Consider the following 21,481-nt stretch of genomic DNA (forward strand, 5'->3'; position numbering starts at 1 on the left):
GCCCAAAGTTAATATTAGGATAAATCTTAACTCACAGAAAATCCAAGGGTCTATAAATGGTCCCGACCTCAATGCATTTCTTCTAAAGCAATCCTTTTAGCTGCTCTGTTTGGTGGAACACAGCTATGAACAACCAAAGGCTGAACAATTTACAAAATTCAAGATAATGTATATATCTGAGTAAGTGACTGGACCATGTAAGGAGCTACAACTTTCCTAACAGAGATAGTCTTTAAGTAACTACTGCATGAGCTCACTAGTGCTCAACACAGCAATCCACAGGAGCAATTTCCCTCAGCAAGATGTCTCAAAACAGGCCACGTTTAATCCTCATTCATTTTACGACACTGGTTGAATTGTGAGCTAACATGCAGCAAATGAAGTCAACTTCTTGGTTTAGATGAAGAAAGAGTAAAGACAGTGCAAGACTGATCAATTGTTAAGGTGTCATGAATCACACTCTCCCCTTAGCAGCTGCAGGAGAAGCTGCTTGGTATCCTTCAGGAATAACCAAATCCTTACACGACAGGACCTACAATTACTAAATAACTATCAACAGGCTTGTTGATAGTTAAACAACTATCTACTTGTACAGGCTTTTCAAAAGCATCTAACACTGGTACAAAGTCCTGTGAAAGGATAAATCATTCATGGAGAAAGTGAAAGACCTGAGCTCACGCACGTCTTGTTCTCTCTGGAGATGCTGCTGCTGCAGTATCCCACTTCCAGGCCCAGCTATCAGAGGAGCTGTCAGCATGATGACTGATTTAACACCCACACTAGCTGCAGCAGTCTTCCACAGCACAGAAGCTTTATACTGCCGATGCCTATGCTGGGGAAGTATTAGAAACATTTATTCTCAAAGTCCATTCATGCTTTGCAGCATTTTCTTTTCTGACATGTCTGATGTCTGCAAAACTCAAGGCCAAATTAATGTCAAAGGTCCTCAGGCTGGCATTGGCACATAATGAACAAGGAAATTGCACCATGTAACTACAACAGGATAATTAGTGTCTATTTACTTTGTCAGAGGAACACAAACAGGGTGAGTAAAATAGGCTCAGTAACCACTTTGCTGCTGGAGGTTCTGTAGAGGCAAGAGGCAATTTCCCACAGCATTGTCTCTTGAGAGCATGCAGCAGAGGTCAGCTGCTTCCTCACCACACCTGAAAGGAAACCCAAAGGACTAACACCTCTGGGAATTCACACCCACAACACAGGCATAAAACATGCAACATCTGATTGAGGCACAGATCAGAAACAACAGCAATGGCAACACACAGCAAGATATTAAGCATTCAAGATTAGAAAGCTGTGTTTTTACCTTCTATGAAGTGCTGAGTGGAGAATAATACCCACTACTGCATTTCATGCCTGCCTTCAATTTGGATAATTCCAATTAGCAAGATAGATCTCTTCCCAATCGCAAGAAACTCCTGATGTTTCTGAAAAAATAAAACCCAATGCACCCAAAAATCCAACTGTGCCCTGTGAAACAACAGAACTACACAAGTTTTGCTCCTCTGCAACAAACAGGTCCTTCTCCCCTTTCATTAGAAATGCTTTATTTTAGATTTCCAGACTGCTTCTGTTCAAAAAAAATGCTTCTGTGCAGCAGGGTTCCCAATTACCTGGTGGACTCAGCATACCCTGAGCCTCCCAGACCATGGGAAGCTCAGGGGAACTTTCTCTCACACCCCCTGATCTTCCTCTTCCTGCTCTGGCACCCTTTCAAGGAGCCTCCACACAGAGTACGGTGATTCCAGGCAGTGTATTTAACTCACACTTAGTGATACATAAAATCAAGCCACAGCATTGGCTGAAACAGGAGGGCAGGGCCACATCACAAAACATTTGGGAGAAAAAAATCCCACAAAACAAACTAAAAGAATAAGGATAGCCTCTTCCAACAGTAACTCACTGGCTTAGCTGTAATATTAATTTTCATTTTACTCAAATCCATTAGGCTAGAAGGATGCTCTTTGGTTTATGAGAACGCTTCTCCCAGTGTACCCAAACAGCTGAAGTTCCTTCTCAGCAGTGTTCCAAACTGAATGGATTGCATACAGCTGCAAGGCTGCAAAGCTGGGTGATTTCACTTTACACTTCAAGTTGTGGCAATTAAAAAATAAACAAATACAGAAAAAAGCAGTATTGTTTCTCTGAAAGCAGCATAACTCCACCTCCCCATTCAACACTACGCTAAGGCATGTCCTGTGTACTTGGACATGGCCCATGAGTACTGCCAAGTATCACACTGACCTTCCCTGCCCCCACTGAAGCCAGAAGCTGGGGACTTTTAAAATTTTCACCTTATTTTCCAACATTCAGTCTAGCAATTCTGTGCTCTTCTGTGAATCTCTGTTCCTTTGAAAAAGGGAACATAGAAGAGATAATAGCTACAAGTTGGCAAACACCATATATAAACCAGAAATCCAAAAAAAAGCATCTATTAGTTTGCAGCTGAATTTGTTTCAAATGCAATTAAGTGTATTTTAAGCTACATATTATATTTGTGCTCTAAATTATAATTACTTGGGTAACTTAGGTACAACACAACTCAAGTGTTGTAAGTAAATCCAACTTTTCTTTATCATATTATGCCTTAGTGAGAGCTCTCTTCAATTTTGAGGAGTTAGTACAGGAAAAGAAATGCAACACCATATTAGCACAAATGTAAGAAAATAATTGCTTAGCTAAAATTTCACCATCTACTGTTTTTGCAAGTATCTAAAAACACAGCCAACAGTCACTAGAATTGCTGAATAGGTTTTTTAGAAAGTGGGACACACACACACACACAAAAACCAGAGCAAAATTGCAGATCCATCAAAAAATCACTTTGAGTTCAGATCAGTTTCTTATCACAAAGGTTTTGTAAAACTGCTACTGAAGTAACGATTTTTTTTTTTGGCAGGACATCAAGAAAAAGGACTTGAAAGATCAAAAAATGCCCACTAAATAATAAATATGTCCCCCAGATACTTTTGACCTTGAAAGGAAGTGGTCTCAGCCATGGTGAATGATGCCTGTATTATTCCTCCTCACTTTCAGAGGTACGTTCAGGCACCAGTCCTCCATGGGAAGCGATGTGATTTCCATATGGAGGCACCTCAAGCTAGGCACATTGCCCAGATCAGAGTGGCAAAGGTGAAGCACCTTCCATGGTCATTGTTGCAGCTCTCAGAGCACAGAGCTGAAGGACAGAAACAGAGCAGCACCAACCACACCGGATAATGACAGTCACTGAGAAAGAAGAGCAGGCCTCCAAACACTGCTCTCACGGAGCATCATCCCATTCATCACACAGCCCAGATTTTGGTTTCACTCTGCTGCGTGCTGATAGAAGGCCATAACTCAGTGACCTGGCTCTGGAAATCTGTAAATTTCCATTTTCCTTTTCCAGGTCTGTTTTTACTTACCAGAAGAAGAAAAAAAAAAAATCCTCTACTTTGTAAAAATGAATAGCATTTTTTATTCCTGTTCCAAGCCAAAACCAACACCAGATGGAAACTCATTTAAAATTCTTACATCCTTAGCTCTCTTTCTGTAAGGAGGCTACTACTACCAGCTAAGCAGCCTCACGAAAAAAAAGTAAATTAAAAAAAAGTCAAAGGAATATGAAAGTGATTTACAGTATATAAGATGAGTGAACACAGAAGAAAACTGACAAACCACAGTGACTGCTTAAAAAATAATAATGTCTTATTATTTACTTTGAAAACAATGAAAAGTCCTGAAAATACCATCAGATCCCACCAGGTAAGAAATGCATAATATGTGTTCCTAAGGAGAGTGGAGGAAACCTGAAGCAGTTTTACTCTGCAACAAATCTCAGCTCCTAAAATATATAAGGCCACAAGCTGACTTGCTGTGAGTCAGACCATGCCAGTTGCAGAGGCCAAAGACACTCAAAAAGCCATCACACCTCCACTGCCCACCCCTGGGCTATGCAACAAGTTGAGTGAGCAAGCCAGACCAGGAGAGAGATTGAGACATCTTGTTGCTTCCTGAGTTTCTGTCTGTAGCTTTAAGGTGGCTGCTCTGCATGTCACTGGGTCACATTTCTCTCTGGAATAATAGGAACAGTTCTGTAGGTGACTCATTCATAATTCATAAAATCTTAAGCATTTTGCAGCTCTCACTATGAATGCAGAACAGTCTTTTCTAGTCTCATTTACCACAGCCAGTCTCAACAACGAACTGATACCAAGAATCAGTAACAGAAAAGTTTTCTGATACTGAGAATATTTTGCAAATAGTATAAATACAGCACTTATACAGCAATCTTATTCAGAACGTGTGCAGTGGCCCTTACTGATCAGTCACTACAGAAATCTGAACAATGGCATGTCTTTTTAAGAAAGTGAGAGCTGTCAAATTGCTATATTTATACTATTTGCAGAGCATTCTTTATTTAGATTTCTATGGTAACCAGTAAGTAAGAGGACTGCAGTTCGTATTTTGAATTTTTTCATTCCCCATAGTCCAAACCAGCAGAACTACTCCAACCTTTTTTCAAGAAGGAAAAAGCAATCAGCAAACATCTTATGGACTCAAGGCTGTGTTTTTAATAATTAACTTGAGATGGAGTTCTTCTCTAACATAGCAACAAACAAATCATTCATTTAAGCTATCCTTTTTAAAGCAACTTAGTAACAAAACTAGTCTGATATGCATTACTCACCAGCCAAAATTTGTCAAAAATGGATTTCTGCTGTTACATCGTTTTATTTGTCAAAACGCAACCAGTGAAGAGAAAACAGGGGCAAGTTTGTTCCCCCTCTGTCACACAAGGAATCAGGTACCACATACATTGTGAGAACCAGTACCTGCTGCAGGGGTATGGTCCTGTTGCCACAGGAGGAAGCATGTTCATTATTAAACCACACCAATTTAATTCGAAAAGCGGGTCAGATGATGTACTGCAGCACACAGTCACCCTACACCTCCAGAACAGATTATAGCTAGTCCAATGGCAAATTGTGCTTGCTGTAAACACTAGAGGGACAGCATAAGTAGCAAGAACCAGCTCCCTCACCCACACTGCCTGTTTATGGGCTTCCCATCAAGTCTTCCTACTTACATTTTGGGGTAATAAAACATAAGGAAGAAGAACATAATTGCTCTGTTTTGCAAATAATCAGAACTCAAAGAGAGTGCTATTTATTTCCTTTAAGGAGGAACTGCAAAGCAGGACAAAAATCTACCTCTGTCCCAAAATACAAGATATGTCCATTTTAACATCAGAATTGTATGTATTCTCAGGTACTCACTTCCCTCCACTTGCTAGTCTTGATTTCTGAAGAGGATGCCAGCCCCAGACACTAGTCAGTTAGCCTTTAGCTCCAAATATTTCCAAAACCCTCAGAGAAATTATTCCACTGTCAATGACAAATGATTTTTATGGAATATTCCTCTCCCACATCCCACATCTGGCCACTCTCTTGTCAGCATTTTGGTTGTCAGAGATGGTACCACACTCCTACCTTCTGAAAGCTCATGAGCAAGTCTGGAGCAAGCCAGCAGCTTGCTCCCCAGCAAGCCTATTTTTGCCCAGTGCACTGAGTTAAGTTTTTGGGAGCTGCAACTCCTCCCTAGCCAAAGACTATTTTTATCAAGGAAAGAGGAAGTCCTGTCCCCATCTCCGGTGAGTTTCATCGTACATCCACAATTCCCAAGTGAAACTGCACAGGACTTTGAGAACTACAGCACTCTGGCAAGACTACTGAGGGTTTATTCATGAGACAGCCCAAAACTACCCAGAGGAAAGCAATCGCTGAAGGCAGCATAGCAAGAGCCCTCCACTGCCACGTTCCCCTCCCACTGTCCAGAAGCCAGACAGATGACCAGGCAGCAGTAGATGAGAGCCAAGACAACCACGCTGTGCCCACCCAGAGTCACCAGTGAGGACCGCTCTGTCTCAAAAGCCACCTTTTGCCAAAACTATTTAGCACAAGACAAAAGACACCTACCACCAGGGCTTGATTAGCACAGGGTCAGTCTGCATTCAGTAATGCTTGTGATGGGACAAGTGGGATGTCACCAGCAGCCCCACAGCACAGCGAATGCCCTCCATGCCCTCACTGCTGCCTGGAAAGCACAGAGAAGATGGCAGAGCCGTTCCAACTACCCAAAATATCCTAAAGCACTGAGAGCCAGGCACTCTTTGCAGCTTGGGCAACTCGCAGAGCCAAAATAAAACAGCAGGGAAACACCGAGGAAGGTACACTTTACTGCTGGAGCTCCATGAATGGGCACCATTTTGCCTGGGTCCCCCAGGGGTCTGTAAACACCAGCCACTTGATCCCTCTCACCAGCTTCTCCCGCCCTCAAAAACAGTGGTGCTTGAGCACAGACAAAGGCATCCTGTTTTAACACACCACTTTACGGCAAGAGCATGGAACAGCAACAGTAAGCCATAGTCAAAAAAATTAAGAGAACAGAAGTTCTGTGGAACAGAAAGCACTTTCAAAGTACAGAATTTCACTGAGGATGCAGAAGCCAGTGAATGAGCACTCAGTTTCACTAAAATTACTTCAGACTAGTAAAGCATAACATTACAGAGGGTAATAAATTTGAAAAATAAGAGCTTGTTAGATACAGTAGAACTGGAATATATTTTCTACCTGTGGCTTATATCCCTCCCTTAATTTAATAAATCCAATTAGTTTCAACATCACTGAAGGAAAACAGAGTACTTCAACTTCCTCATGGTCCTATCTAATACAACTAACCAGTTTAAACAGGAAGAAGTCACAAGTGCCTACCAAGTAATGTGTCAGCCAGAGGCCGGCTCCTCGCCAACAAAAACTGCAGCATGTTCATCTCTGCACCTCCACACCAAGCTTCCTAAAAAACCACTCTTCACAGCAAATCATTCCTTAGAAACTTCTTAGTGTGAGCTATGCTGAAGCATCTCCTACTACGTTCTGCGAAGCACACTGAAAAGGTCTCAAATATTTCCTCACTCTGTGCTTGCACATGTTAAGTCATATAATCGTAGAATATCCTGAGTTGGAAGAGACCCACAAGGATCGTCAGAGTCCAACTCCTGGTCCTGCACAGGACAACATCAACAATCACACCACATGCCTGAGAACATTGTCCAAACATTTCTTGAACTCCGGCAGGCTTGGTGCTGTGACCACTTCTCTGGGGAGCCAGTTCCAATGCTCAACCACCCTCTAGGTGAAGAACCTTCTCCTAATATCCCATCTAAACATCCCCTGGCACAGCTTCATGATGTTCCTTCAGGTTCTATTCCTAGTCACCAGAGAAAGGGGTTCAGCACCTGCTCCTCTGCTCCCCCACAGGAGGAAGCTGTAGACCTCAGTCTCCTCCAAAAACAAACCAAGTGACCTCAGCTGGTCCTCACATGGCTCCTCCTTTAGACACTTCACCATCTTCATGGCCCTTCTTTGGACTCTCTGTAATAGCTTTATATCCTTCTTACACTGTGACAACCAACAAAGCACTCAAGGTGCAGCTGCCCCAGTGCAGAGCAGAGCGGGACAATCCCCTCCCTTGCCCAGCTGACGATGCTGTGCCTGATGCACTGCAGGACACAGCTGGTCCTCCTGGCTGCCAGGGCACACTGGTGACTCAATGTCATGTTTAAAAGAACCACAACTCACCATTTAGGTGGCACACTTTAGCACATTCTCTCTACAGAAGTCACTCTGAAGCATTCCCCTGCATTCAACTACTCCTCCGCTTGGTTACACTATCTTAAAAATGCACCTCCTGTGTACTCACCATGCTGCACACTGACTGAGGTCTAGGGAGGGATAGTCACTGTATCCAGCTAATTCCTTTTTGTACTTACCAAGTGATTCCCAGCCTGACTCACTGACCTTTGCTACTTCATCCTCACAAAACACACCATGATCGGACCACCTCTATTCATCCCATGTTTGATGACTAGACCCAGACTGTCCCTGCTGGAGCTTAGAAAAAGCAGGAGTAGCAGGGAGATCAAGAACTGAAAGAGGCACCAAGAAGCTTTTATTTTTTTTTAAAAAAGGAAGATTTATACCCATATGCCTAACTATACTTTGATCCAAAACACACAGTTGCTTCTAGAAGCTGATACCCTACTTCAGCAAGAACAGTCCCAAGGACAAGAATCAAGAGTAGTTTGGACTGCACCTTGGGACCTCACACCTTTGTTTTTTTGTTATAAACATCAATGCTTTGTTTTGTGAAAGCCCAGACCAATTTCCATCACAAGAATGACAGGAATCCTCCAGAGCATTAGCATTCTTCCCACTAACAGATAAGTGAATCACCCTCTTCGTGACCCTACCCAAAATAGCACACTGTTGAGCTATGGTACACTGGGCAGGTCCAACCACGTTAACACTGTCTTGCTCTGTCCAAGTAGAGCAAGCTTAACCCAGCTGTAGATGGCTGCTGGGCCTCCCACCATCACAGCAGGAGAAAGATCACCATCGCAGCAACACAGCAGTCTGGACGGAACCTCCCTGCTTTCAGCCCTTGCTCCAGACTTCACCCACACAATCTCCTTCACTAACTGAAAGACATGCATGTCAGTAAAGTGCCTTTAGCAGTTCACCGTCATATACACATGTTCCAAACAGAGGGGGGGGAAAACCCACTCCCTTTCAGTTCTCAATTACAAGCCAGCCTCCTGCTATTCACAATACTGCAGTGATACTCCTACACAAGGGCACTTGCTTTTGAACACAAGAGATGATGAAGGAAAAAGCCCCACAAATCTATGATACTTCCTCTCCACAGAAAGTAAGCACACAAAGAGATCACCATAAGAGAAAACACTATAAAACATGCATTAGAAAAAAAAACAAAACCAGAAAAAATGGACTGAGTGGCCCAGCTGTCATCTCGGCCAGCCTGAGATTCTGCCATGCCGGCAGGTACCACTGTAATCCACAGTGGCTGCTACTGAAGGAAATGCAGCCAGTGCACAACAAAATGCTCAGAAGAGCAAGGCAATAAGGAGGCAGGACTTTGGATGGTTTTATCTAGCTTTTTAATTTGTTTTGATCAAGCTCATGTTCCTTCTGTTCAACCAAGTAATCCAACAACTTGATATGTGAACCACTCAATACTCCTTTTAACATGGAGCTCATACATCACTGATAACCAGTTGGTTAGGATGCAGGGATTACAAAATCCCTGTGCAGCTCCTGTGGCTCTACATAATTAAGGGCACAAAACTTTCCTGGAAAAATATCCCTAGTATCCAGCTACAATGAAAGGGGAGCACATCTACACAGTTTGGCTGACCCAGATATCCAATGTTCAGCCTCTGTAAGTTAATAAGCAAAGTGGAAAGACAGAAGAAAGTAAAGTGAAATTAAAATAACAACAGAAAATCCAGGCTAGGACTAAAACATCCCCTCACCACCCCCAAACATGCCCACACCAAAAACCAAAACCCAGTGTGAACACAGATATATATAAGGAATGATATAAGAACATTTTGCTACATTGTCCTCCAGTCAGGGTTTGGATTTTAAGGTCATACATAACCATTCCGAGTTTCCCAAGGAAAGGGGAATGTGATGGCAGCAATAGTTCCTCTCTATTTCTGCTGACTTTTAAGAAAAAAGCAACTAAAAAATGAAAAGCCCATGGTAGGCATCATAAAGCTACTAGACCTATATATTAGCATTACAGAAATTTAGATTCTTCCATAGTCTGAGGTCTTTTTAAAGCATAACTATTCCACCTCTTTGAATTCTGTCAATATACCTGCAGCACTGTAAGCTAGCTAGAAAGAAATACATACCCATTGCTAGGAAGGGGCAAGTTGGGAAATGCAGCACAGAGCTGAGGAGATGCTCAGCACACTGCACAAGCCTGAGGTGCCTGCCCCCCCGCCAAGGCACAAAGGGGAACAGGGAGCCTTCCTTCCTTTTTTCTCAGCACAAACCTGAACAGTCAGGCATCATTTGCTATCATCAGATAAGATCTGGCTTTTGGAAAGTTAAGAGTCTGACAGCTAATCAAGATAATTCATCCCAGAGAACAGCTTGCTCACTGCAGAAATCACTAACACATCCAGTTGCTTCTAATATAAAAGTCGGATTACACAGCAACCCATGCCACTGACACTGCAGTCTAACACTTGAAAATTCACTACAAGGCATCATCACCAAAACTACCAGTTTACACTGTCAAACAGCACCTTAACAGCATATTGCAGTAGTATTTTCTTTATATTAAATATGCAGAGCATAGAAATATGTCAAACTTTGAAAAGCATCAAGTACTTTTCTTCTAAACACAGATTTCAAACAGATCATTGACAAACAAGAAGACCTAGGAACACCACAGGGGTGTGTTCTCCAAATATTTTGTTCAGAGGGTTACCACAAAAAATGTGAAAGGCCTCCAAAAACCCCTACTTGAATCTAGCCAGAAATGCATACCACACAAGCACAGTCCTTCCACTAAGAAAGCAGCCTATGGGGTGATTTTGTTTATGCACCGATTAGGCTGTTAAAAGCATTCAGAGGTACCCCACCTACCAGAGAGTGCATTCCTCAGGGTGTGCAAAAACACAAAGGTCCTATTTTTCATTGAAGATCTCTAAAACTGTAACAGAGAACAGATTGTTCCCTAATATCTTTCATTCAACCCTGTTTGTGTTCCTGCAATTCAAACACATTATTCACAGCATTTAACTCCCTCCTCATATTAATCCCTTAAATTTGATGAATATATCAGCATTATTTTCCTCACAGAAACCCAAAGCCAATTTATAAAACAGTAAGACTTGAAGACCTTCAGATACAGTGCTATAAAAAAACATTATAGTAGAGTCCAAGTTTTGTTGTTTACATAAAACTTTATTCACATTACAAAGTAAAGATGTAAAGGACAGAATGCCTGGATGAGTGACTGGTGTTGCAAGTTACAACTATTTTTCTTTAACCTATAAAGCCTTTTCTTTTAAATACAGTCTTATAGATGTAAAACCAAGAGTAATATAAGTGTACAGGAGTACACTAGAAACATCAGCAATGCTGACCCTAAGCACAAAGGTCCATCCCTGAGATGGCACCAGCCCGAAATGCCAAGGCTGCATGCTGCTGCCCAAGCTCAGGCACATTGCTTCTGGCCCTGAGCCAGATGGCATGAAACCAGCTCAGATCTCTTCCACAGTCACAGCACATTTATGTGCAATGCAGATAATCCTTCTAAAACAACCAAGTGCGGAAGATGGGGGGGACATGATACTATTTACTACAAGAAAACTTCCAACAACACTTGGCTGAACAAGACAGCAAATTTCCCAGCATTATTGCATTTGTATCTTGCCATAAACACCACCATCCAAAGTCAGCTTGCTTCCAAGCGTTAAACTCAACAAATAAAACCTACTTAAGGAATTATACTCATTTACATATCAAATACTAACGACCACTTTATTGTTTTAACCCTTTTCTTATTCCTTCACTGATGTTAAAACTTGTTTAAACAAGTTTCATTTTCTTACCTTCCCACGTTTTTGCTGCATGTTGGCTACAATTTAGTAGAAACAACCACAGGATTGTAAACTGTGTGTTTGGAGAGATGGCGGAAGTGGATGTTGTCTCCCCGGACGTTAGTAAAGCCTTTGATACCATTTTCCACAGCATTCTCCTGGAGAAACTGGCTGGTCATTGCTTGGATGGGTGCACTGTCCCTCAGGTAGAAAACTGGCTGGATGGCTGGCCCCAGAGACTGGTGATGAGTTACCTCCAGCTGGCAGCCAGTCATGAGTGGTGGTACCCAGAGCTGAGGATCAGCTCTGTTTAATATCTTTGTTGATGACCTGGACAAGCAGATGAAGTGCATTTACAGACAGTCTGCAGATGACACAAGTTGGGAGGGAGTGTTGATCTGCTGGAGGACACAAAGGCTTTCATAGAGGGATCTGAACAGGCTGGATCAATGGGCCAAGGTCAGATGGACAAGGTTCAACAAGGCCAAATGCTGGGTCCGACACCTGGGTCACAACAACCCCCTGAAGCACCACAGGCTGGGGGTAGAGTGGCTGGAACGTGGCCCAGTGGAAAAGGCCCTGGTGGTGCTGGTCCATAGCCAGCATGTGCCCAGGTGGCCAAGAAGGCCAATGGCACCCTAGCTTGTGTCAGAAACAGTGTGGGTAGAAATACACCAGGAACATCATGAACAGGGCAGTGATTGTCCTGTCCTCAGCACTGGCAAGGCCGCAATTCCAGTACTTTATTCAGTTTTGGGCCCTTCATTACAGGAGAAACTTTGAGGAGCTGGAGCATGTCCAGACAAGAGCAGAAAAGCTGGTGAAGAGTCTGAAGCACATGTCTCACATGGAGCAGTTGAGGGAGATGCAGCTGTTTAATCTGCAGAAAAGGAGGCTCAGGGGAGCTTTTTCACAAGAGAGCTGAAGTTGAAAAGAGGTTGCAGATAGGTGGGGACCAGGCTCTTCTCCCAGGTAACAAGTCATTTGACAAGATGGAGCAGCCTCAAGTTGTGCCAGGCAGATTTATATTGGATATTAGGACAAATTTCTTCACGAAAGGGTTGTCAAGCATTAGAACAGGCTGCCCAGGGAAGTGATGGAACCACTGTCCCTGGAGGCATTTAAAAGACATGTAGATGTGGTTCTTAGAAATAGGGTTTCGTGGTGGACTTGACAGTGCTAAGTTAACAGATGGACTGAATGATCTTGGAGGTCCTCTTCCAACCTAAATGATTCTCTGATAATGGGTACCATCAGCACACTGTACGCAGAAACCAAGTAAGAGCTGGAAAATATTTGACCTATGCGTATAGAATTACTGACTAACGCTCAAACACAATCTGATCTTGCTTGAGGAACTTGCATGAGGAACACCAAGGCAGCACTCACACACTACCTCAAACTAACATACACTCTGTTATCTGGTCCAATCTTCCAGTTGTTCCTCAAGTTATGTAATTTTTACAGAAAACTTGTCTTTATTCAGCTGCTTGGTTTTTCCTACACTCCTGTTTTCCCCTCTCTATCTATATGTATCTATACATGTATGCACCAAGATCTTAATATGTGAATTACAAGCAGGCATAAAGGCACCTTTTTTTTTTATAAAATCAAGGACAGAAATCTGAAGCTCTGACCATTTTCATTAGAAATCAAAGTTATCATGACGATTTTTTAAGTGTTTATTTATTACTGTTACAATGCTTCCTTGCTTTCACATTCTGGCTAAAATCAGCTGTGGAAATGACAGAAGAAAGGGTGTTTTTTTTAACACCATAAACTTTAAGCCAGAACAGAAGCAGGAAGTTCTGGAAGTTTCACAGGAAAGCTGGTCAGTTTAGTTTTATTGCTGGAAGCTACCTCAGCATTTCTTTTAACATTTGAATAGAGAACAGATATGAATCTCTGAAAATTAAGGTTCATGTGCAACAAAATCAAAGCAGCACATGAATGGGTGTTGTTATCAAATTGAACTCTAATCACCATCAAGCTCACCACATACAGGGAATTTGGTGTGATGTTTTATTTAATAAAGTGATACAGCCTCAGTTTGTCAAGATAGTGACTACACATTTTGAGTTAAAATAACACATTGTGGGACATTAAAAATTACTACTGAACTATCCCTTTAATACTCCTGAAAAGTTTTGGCTACTACACAGAAATACTTGGAAAGCTGTATTTCAAATCTTACACTTTTCCAGTCATGTACTTAGAGATAGTTAAGTCATAACAATCAATTTTGGATGGGAGGTACTGGAAGTCAGCTGGAAACCTGGGCTGAGCCCCCTCCTCTCCTCACACAGCTCAGAGCAACCAAGAGCATCTGCCAGCTGCCCATCCATCTCGCTGCATATGGGACTCCCTCTCCACAAGTTTGAACTACTGTAAGTGTTTACACCACAGAATCAAGCACAGAGTTTCATCATTACTACTTAGCTTTAATTCCAAACAGTTGCTATTTAAAAGTTAACAGGATATACATGTGTATATAAAATGTGGACTAAAAAAATAAAATAAAATAGAGCTCTCATGCTTGAGTCATTAGAGATGATTTGTTTCTTGGCATAAAGCTAAATAAGGAGGGGGAAAAGAACAAGAACAGCTGGACAATATCCAGCTTTTTAATGCCTCTAAAGCAACTGAAATTTACTGGCAAAAGGAGAAAACACTTCAAATAATTTCAGCCAAAATAATTTTTTTCTTCCTAATCCTTAATAGCTGTAGACTAACTTATCCACCTCAACTGCTCTCCATTCTTTGAACTAGTGCACAATGCACAGTAGTATCAATGTGGATGTGTTTTACAAAATTAATTCAATGCTAAAAGAACCCGCACTGGACTGCTCTGTGGCTACCACTAGTAACTGCCACACAAACCCGAACTTCTCCGAAGTAACATGGCCAACCACAAAGGGCACACTGGTGTCCAAGAGCAGGTTTCTCAGTCAGTAGATCCTGACACATTTTAAATGAAGTGTGCTTTGCACTGCCCACCCGACCAAGGAGGAAGCAAGGACTGCCACATGCAGCACCCCAGGCAGCATGGCTTTGCCAAGGCAACCAGATGACGGGCAAGTGGTGAGATGCACACATACCAAACCCTGGTTGGGAGACCAGCTGCAGGGGTGAGTGTAAGGGCTCAGTGTGCACAAGAGCAAAGATGAGTGGCAACCTATCTTTCACATCCTTGTCTTTTGAAGTATCTCACAGTGCAAAGAACTGAAAGGAAGGCTGCAGCAGAGAGAGATAAAAGGTAGGACCCTCAGAAGATGACAGTTTCTGATGTAAAGCAGTATCTGACAGGACCATGAGGAGTCTGCAGAGAGAAATAAGTGACATGAAAGGACAAGAAATAAAACACCAATGGATTTGAGTATTAAAAAATGTGCCCTAAATACAAGCTTTTAAGCTAGCTATAAAACCTCACAGTATTTTTAACTAAACCATTAATTATAACATCTAGAAATGGACTTGAAACAGCTCAGCAAAAGGTTCAAGATGCAGCCATGGTTTAAAAAGCACAACCTCAAATTCCATAGCTTTGCATAAACAGAACTAAGATGAAGAGCAATGTCAGCCTAATTAATGTCTTCTAGAGGACACTAGTGCAGATTCCTTTATTGTAACATGCTGTGCTAGTCACTCCAAAAGGTGCTGCTAAACCAGACAAGGTTACCTCTTTCAGAAACTCTGGCTCTGGGAATGGAAAAACCCTCAAAATACACGGTGTTCCTGAACAATCCAAATCTGCTGAAATACACCCAAGCATGATAAGACAGAAAACCATTTGGAAAAGGAAGCCTGGCAGTTTCTGCTTGCGTATACAAAAGAGCGTGTGAGTATATAAATACAAAAACTAATTCCAGCAGGAGGTCATGGAAGTCAAGTATGGAACATTTTATGTGAGGATCAGGAGAATTGCTCCATCTGTGCCAAGTTTATTACTAAGATTCATTTATCAACAACCTTAAAGGCACAGGTCTATCTCTAACCATTACCATGATAAATCAACAGTGGGAGAGATTACCCCATAAAACCCAGAGATTCTTCTACTTTTTTCTCTGGAAACATACAACAGTGACACCTCATAGACAAGGTATTGAAAGTAGAGGGACACAGGGTCTGATCCACCCTGACAATCTTGCCCAGTCTCAAACAGCACCACTCTATCTGTCTGGCATAGATAGAGCTCATTCCACAGTGGGTCTGGCTCTGGTACCAGACAAAAGGAGTCCTAGAGAGGAGCAGCAGTACCTGCTGAAACTGGAACAGATTTTGAACTGAGAAAGGGTAGATTTAGACTGGACATAAGCAAAAGATTTTTATTATGAGAGTGGTGAGGCACTGGAACAGATTGCCCAGAGAAGTTGTGGATACCCCATCCCTGTAAATAAATATTCAAGGTCTGGTTGGATGGAGGTCTGGTCTAGCACACAATAAGATGTCCCTGCCCACAGCAGTGGGGTTCTTGGACCAGATGGTCTCTAAAGATCCCTTCCAATCCAATCCAAAACATCCAATGACTCCATGATTCTACTTGCCCTATAATCTCCTCTCTGCCTTTCCTGGCTACCACCCATGCAAAGCACACCTGCTTGGGAAAACAAGAGAGAACCAACCAAACAGTGCCAAGAGACAAAAAGATCCGAGGTACACAAAGACAACTCTACAGAAAGCCATAAGGCCCTGGACACTGATCCTCAAGCAAGCAGGAAGGACAGCTCCACACGAACAGTACGCAAGGGCCACTCAGAGAAATGCTTAACTTCTGCAGAGCTGGCTACCTCTCCAGAAGGAAAAGTAGCTCTCCTTTGAATGTTTTCTGATCTTAGACCTACCTCTTCCATAGTTCTAGAATATTGACTAAAATGACACTTCGGTGCATTTTCCATCTGGAGATTTGTCAGACATCTATCCCAGCCACAGAGCTGCCCTCTTCCTCATTGCTCCACACATAATACAAACAACAGAACACCCTCCATAAATCGTGCAAAGTTTAAATTGTTTCAGAAATTGCATGCTCAGCATCTGGGAACATATACATTTCTTAATGATTTTCTCAGTACTGCCTGTGCTACTAAAGACTTTTCAACCCATTCACCTCAGGAAGCATATATTTAGCATGAGCAAAGATCTATTTTTTCGGAGAAAAAATGTCCTAGCTTGAAGCTTAAATAAATCAATGTCCCTAAGATTAAGGTATCTTGCTGCCCTCAAAACAAGTCCAGAAGAATTTCTTTCCAGCTGAAAAAGGTAAGTTTTATGCCTTTTTCTGCCATTCTGTAAGCAAAAAAACCTGTGATTACATTTTTTTGGTGTTCAGAGTTAATTAAGTGGTTCTTGGAGACCATCGAGATTTGTTACACTATCTTCATTTCTATTCTAGGAAAGCAACCTGTAGTGTTGTCCCAGTCATTGCTTTTCCAGGATGTTAGCTCCTCCAGTGGGTAACCTCTTCCAGCTCATCCAAATTTTATCTTCTCCTCAGAGTCTCCTTTTGAAAGTCCCTTTGGCCCAAGACATGGTCCCAGGAAAAGTAACCCATTCTAATCTGTACAAGACCACTCACTTTCTCCACCTACTGAAGACCCAGACACCATCTCTACCCAAACAGAAGATGAGGGCCAGATTCTCTCACTCTCCTGGTACCAGTATCACGAGATTAAGTCCTTAAACATGAGGAAAGCCTCTCCGTGTTTGGGCAAAAGCTCAACAGTTACCACCCAACTATCCACCAAACTGTGTTTTAATAAATCCCAGTGATGGATGGAATATTCAGTAATGGAGCTACAGGAGTGCCATGCCAATGATGGAGCTGCACACATATAATCACTGTAAAATACTAACAGACATGCAGCTTGTAATTTCCTTCCTTTTTTCCTACCTGTCCCCACAGACAAGGGAAATACCAACACTTAACAAGTCTGCCTCGTTGGAAGATATGACTGCCATCACCGAAGGAGATGCAACTGAAAATCCTCCACTATTCCCCCTCCAAACTCATCGACTCCAGTCATAAAAGACACATTTCACTGCTTGCTGCTCTGCTCTACATTCATCTTTGGGCTCTGGAAGGTTTTACTCTCTGGGAGACCAATCACTTCACTTCAGGTAACAGCTTGCAGAAAAAGATGGCTTGTCCAGATCTATAAGCTTCACATGTATATCGAAGGTGACCACTTGAGATCAAAGCAAAATAAAGCCTTGAAGGGAGCAGTGCATGTATCAAGAGGCCAGTTCCCAACAGCTATCTGTACTCAAACATACAATGGAGTTGCTCATCACATAAGCCTATGATTAGTGGTCTCCAGATGAAAATAGGAATTCAATTTAAATTCTTCCAGAATAGCCAGAGGCTTTTTGGTATTTTCAGGATGTCATTTGGGTGTCTGGACTTTTACACAGCCTGAAACAAAGAAAGAAATATAAGGAAGTCTGATATACAGCCTGAGCACAAAATCTATGCTTCAGCTATAATGAAAGGATGTTTCTGCAAAAAGCAAAGTGATGCAAACACAAGCAGGACACCAATGGGAAAACATATGTGACTTCTGTGGCAAATTATACATCACTGCATACAATATTTCACTGTGGGCAACACACTAGAAGGAGGGAAAGCAAAAGAAAAAAAAGAAAAGGTGGGGAATAACGGGGGAAAAAGGCACTCAAAATGAGAACATTTTAACTTTCCTGCAATCCCACCCACTGCAAGGACACAAGATGCTCATGGATCCCAGGCCAAACACACTCCTGAGGAGCCTTGTTAGTCCTCTCCAGAAACAGTGTGGAAGTTTACTCTCTCCATTACACTGGAGTGAAAGTCCCCCTTACACAGCAACTCTGCAGGTAAAGTGGAGGGAACTGGAACCACTAACAAACACCCTGGCATGAAGATGTCAGAGCTCAGCCTCTCAAAGGAGGGCCCCAGCCATGAGGCAGCTGTCTTCTGCAGATGCTAAGAGCCAATGCTTCCATTCAGACACATGCCATATACTAACCCAGTAAGTAAAAACCAGATTATTTTTCCCCAACTGTTCCTTCCAGCATACTTTGTTCAATGGAAAGAAAACTAAAACCTAGAGAAGTTGTTGTTTTCATTAATCTCTGCAGACTCACTGCAATCATAATTGGGCAGCCTAACTGCTCAGAAGATTATGCCAATGATTCAATTGCACTGCAATACAAATAAAGATATCTGCATAAAGTGGGCTGCAAAGTACTACATATAAAAACCTAATGAAGTTATACATTTGTGCATCATTACCCTTTCTAATAGAGTTTGGAAAATAGAAGGCAACATACTATTATATATCATGTACTATTATTCACATAAGTGCCTAAATTACAGAGTTTTGGGAGATACTAGTTATATGCTTATTAAAAAGTCATTTATTTCATTACATAATACACAGATTTCTTTCAAGATTGAAATAGGAAACATGAAAGCGACATCTGAATAGCAAGTCTAAATTAAAAAATTTTTTTGCTGCCATAACAACAGCTTTTCCCTTCAGATTTTGGTTTCCCGTCTCATACTGAACACAGCAGGAGGAGAGTTTCTGAACTCTAATTCACGCTCTTCACATTTATCATCTTCTTCAAAAAAAAGTGTGCTGAGTACAAACTGTGACAGGAGTTCACAACTTCTCAGAACACTGTATAAAATTGTTCATGCCACAGAAGTACCAAGTTAAAGGACCTGAATAAATCAGGTTTAGACTAAACATTTACACTAGAGGCTCTTGGGGGCAAGGGGGAGGTAAACATCTGCACCAGATAGAGCAGAGACACAGAAACCATTATTTTAGAAGCAGAGGACGCCCACAAATGTGCCAAGAATGTTTAGAGGTAGGGATACAACCAAGTTAGCCTTTGCAGCACTTGTGATGGAAGCCTTGCCCACCTTGCACACACACACGAAGATGCTGAGTAGCTGTGAATCATATATCCATTAATGAAGGCCTGGTGATATTTCACACCCAGCTATCACTTTTTGGTTCTCTTCCTTCTTCTTTTCACCTTGTACCTAACTGATTACAGGCTTGGCTAGCACTGGAATTTGTTCAGCTTCACAGTACACTGGCCAGGGAACTCCACAGAGGGGCTGCAGCAGTGCCAGTGGCAGCACAGAGCAGTCAGCCCCCAGCTGGGGAGGCAGGATCCCACCAGTCCCTCCTTCAGCAGGGGAATGGGGACAGGGACTGATGTCAGGGCACAAAGGGTACTTCAGGTCAGCTGACCTCTGGAATCAGCTGCTCTTCAATAAAGGTTTTCCCACCCTGTGAACACTAACTTCCAAACCCCAAATTCAGGGTTTGATGAGCCTACCTTTTCAGAAGCAATTTAATATCAAAAATGGCTTTCTAAGCACTCCCTCCCTTCTCCCTCAAGGGATTTTGCAGAGCTTCAGGGAGACAGAAGAAAACTTCCTCTCAGAATTTAAATATAAATTTATATTCAAAACAGACTTAATTCCTAAACTGCAGTTTGTTTTATGTGAAGGGATTTGTCTTTATCATAGAAACCACAGCTGTTAAAACAGTGTCTGATAGTGCTTTTTTCCTATCATCACTATTCCTTCATTAACCACAGTGTGTATCTTTTATCTTAACTGTCAAAAGAAGCTCTGAAGTACTGAGGTATACAGCTTCTACTTGAGTTAAGAAGGCCATTACCACCCTCACATCAGAGACACATAAACCACAACTACCCCAACACTGCACAACACTGAAGTCACATAAGCAACATCTTTCCCAAATTGTTCTTTTAATCATTCAACATGCACATCCTCATCTAGAAACACCAAGCAAGATGCAGCCCTCCTCCACAACCAGCTTTTACAACCAAGGATGCCACACGCTGTTTTTCATAACAGTAAGAGGTAACACCAAGTCAGAGTGCAGCTGGCTGCAGTGAGATGCATGTTATTCTTCCTTTGACTTCTCCACATACTCTTCCTTTGACTTCTCCACATACTCTTTTCGCCTGCGCTCAGTGATGTGGGCTTGAAGCTCTTGAAAAAGAGCATGAATCTAAAATTACACACAACATTTAGTCTGAATGGGTCTTTGAAGGTTTTCAAGAGATTTCTCCTGGATTCAACAACTAGCTTTTGGAAGAGCTAACAGCAGCACCTTTCTTGTATCCCTGCAGATGGGATGGCTGTACTCACATCTAATCCCCAAACCTTCACTTTACAACCTCCTCCAGCTTCTCTGCCTTAAATCTTCGGAAGTGCAGGGAGTCTGGAAAGAAATGGAATAGAAAAAAATTAAAACCAAAATGAATTTTTGCCTTTTCTTTCAACCTGTCTTAAAAGAACTCTTAAGTTCATTTAAAATTAAGAGTGCAGCTTTCAAGGCATAAAAAACGTTTCTTAAAAAAAGAACTTTTACAATGAGAAAGGAATTGGAACAGAATACCTCAATATTAATGGTTTTAAAGAGCTGAACAGGAAGTTCATGAAAGGTATCCTTAGCCATGAACACTTTGTGGTTTTCATTGAAATGTACTGATGTATCACAACTTCGGCTGAACTTCTAACTGCACATATTTCAGGGCATTAGGTAACTTCAGAAAAGAAGTCCTCTCAGCACCAGGGAAAACTTCTCCATTACAGCGCTGCCTCTCGTGTTCCATTGAGCTGGTGGGCTTTCAAAAAAAAACCTCGGTGGCCAAAAAAGACCCATGCTGGGAGAAGGGGATGATGAAACACATAAGTAACATCAGTCAGGGTCTAGACAGTGATTTTCTATGCAAGCCTTTCTTGTTTCCATGCCGTGGTAAAGCCAGATTGAGAAAAGGTGTTGAACTGTAGCTAAAGGCACTCTGGAAAAACAAAACACCGCAGCAACGGGAGTCGGGCCAAACACAACTGGATGTGTTTGCAAACCCTGCCAGGAGCATAATGACCATTGTAAAATGTAGCTGTCCTGACAAGGCAAAGGAAAAATGCTCCCAAGCACATGCTATTCAAAGCCTGTGACAGCTTAGGCTGCC

The 21,481-nt window shown here is 42.1% G+C and overlaps 1 protein-coding gene across 6 annotated transcripts in view; it reads right to left on the reverse strand.

The window, feature by feature from the left end:
* The window catches only part of APBB2 (amyloid beta precursor protein binding family B member 2), a 171,661-nt gene that overhangs the window by 133,979 nt on the left and 16,201 nt on the right, over positions 1-21,481 (reverse strand). For 5 of the 6 annotated variants that reach the window (XM_017744427.1, XM_017744431.1, XM_017744429.1 and 2 more), the window contains exon 2: positions 20,655-20,727. The exons of the other annotated variant lie outside the window; for it this stretch is intronic. The gene's annotated coding sequence lies outside the window, so the exon portion shown is untranslated. The remainder of the gene's footprint in view (positions 1-20,654; positions 20,728-21,481) is intronic. 6 annotated transcript variants of the gene reach the window in all.

The sequence above is a fragment of the Corvus brachyrhynchos genome, unplaced genomic scaffold, assembly GCF_000691975.1.
Source record: "Corvus brachyrhynchos isolate BGI_N302 unplaced genomic scaffold, ASM69197v1 scaffold17, whole genome shotgun sequence".
Classification (NCBI taxonomy): Eukaryota; Metazoa; Chordata; class Aves; order Passeriformes; family Corvidae; genus Corvus; species Corvus brachyrhynchos.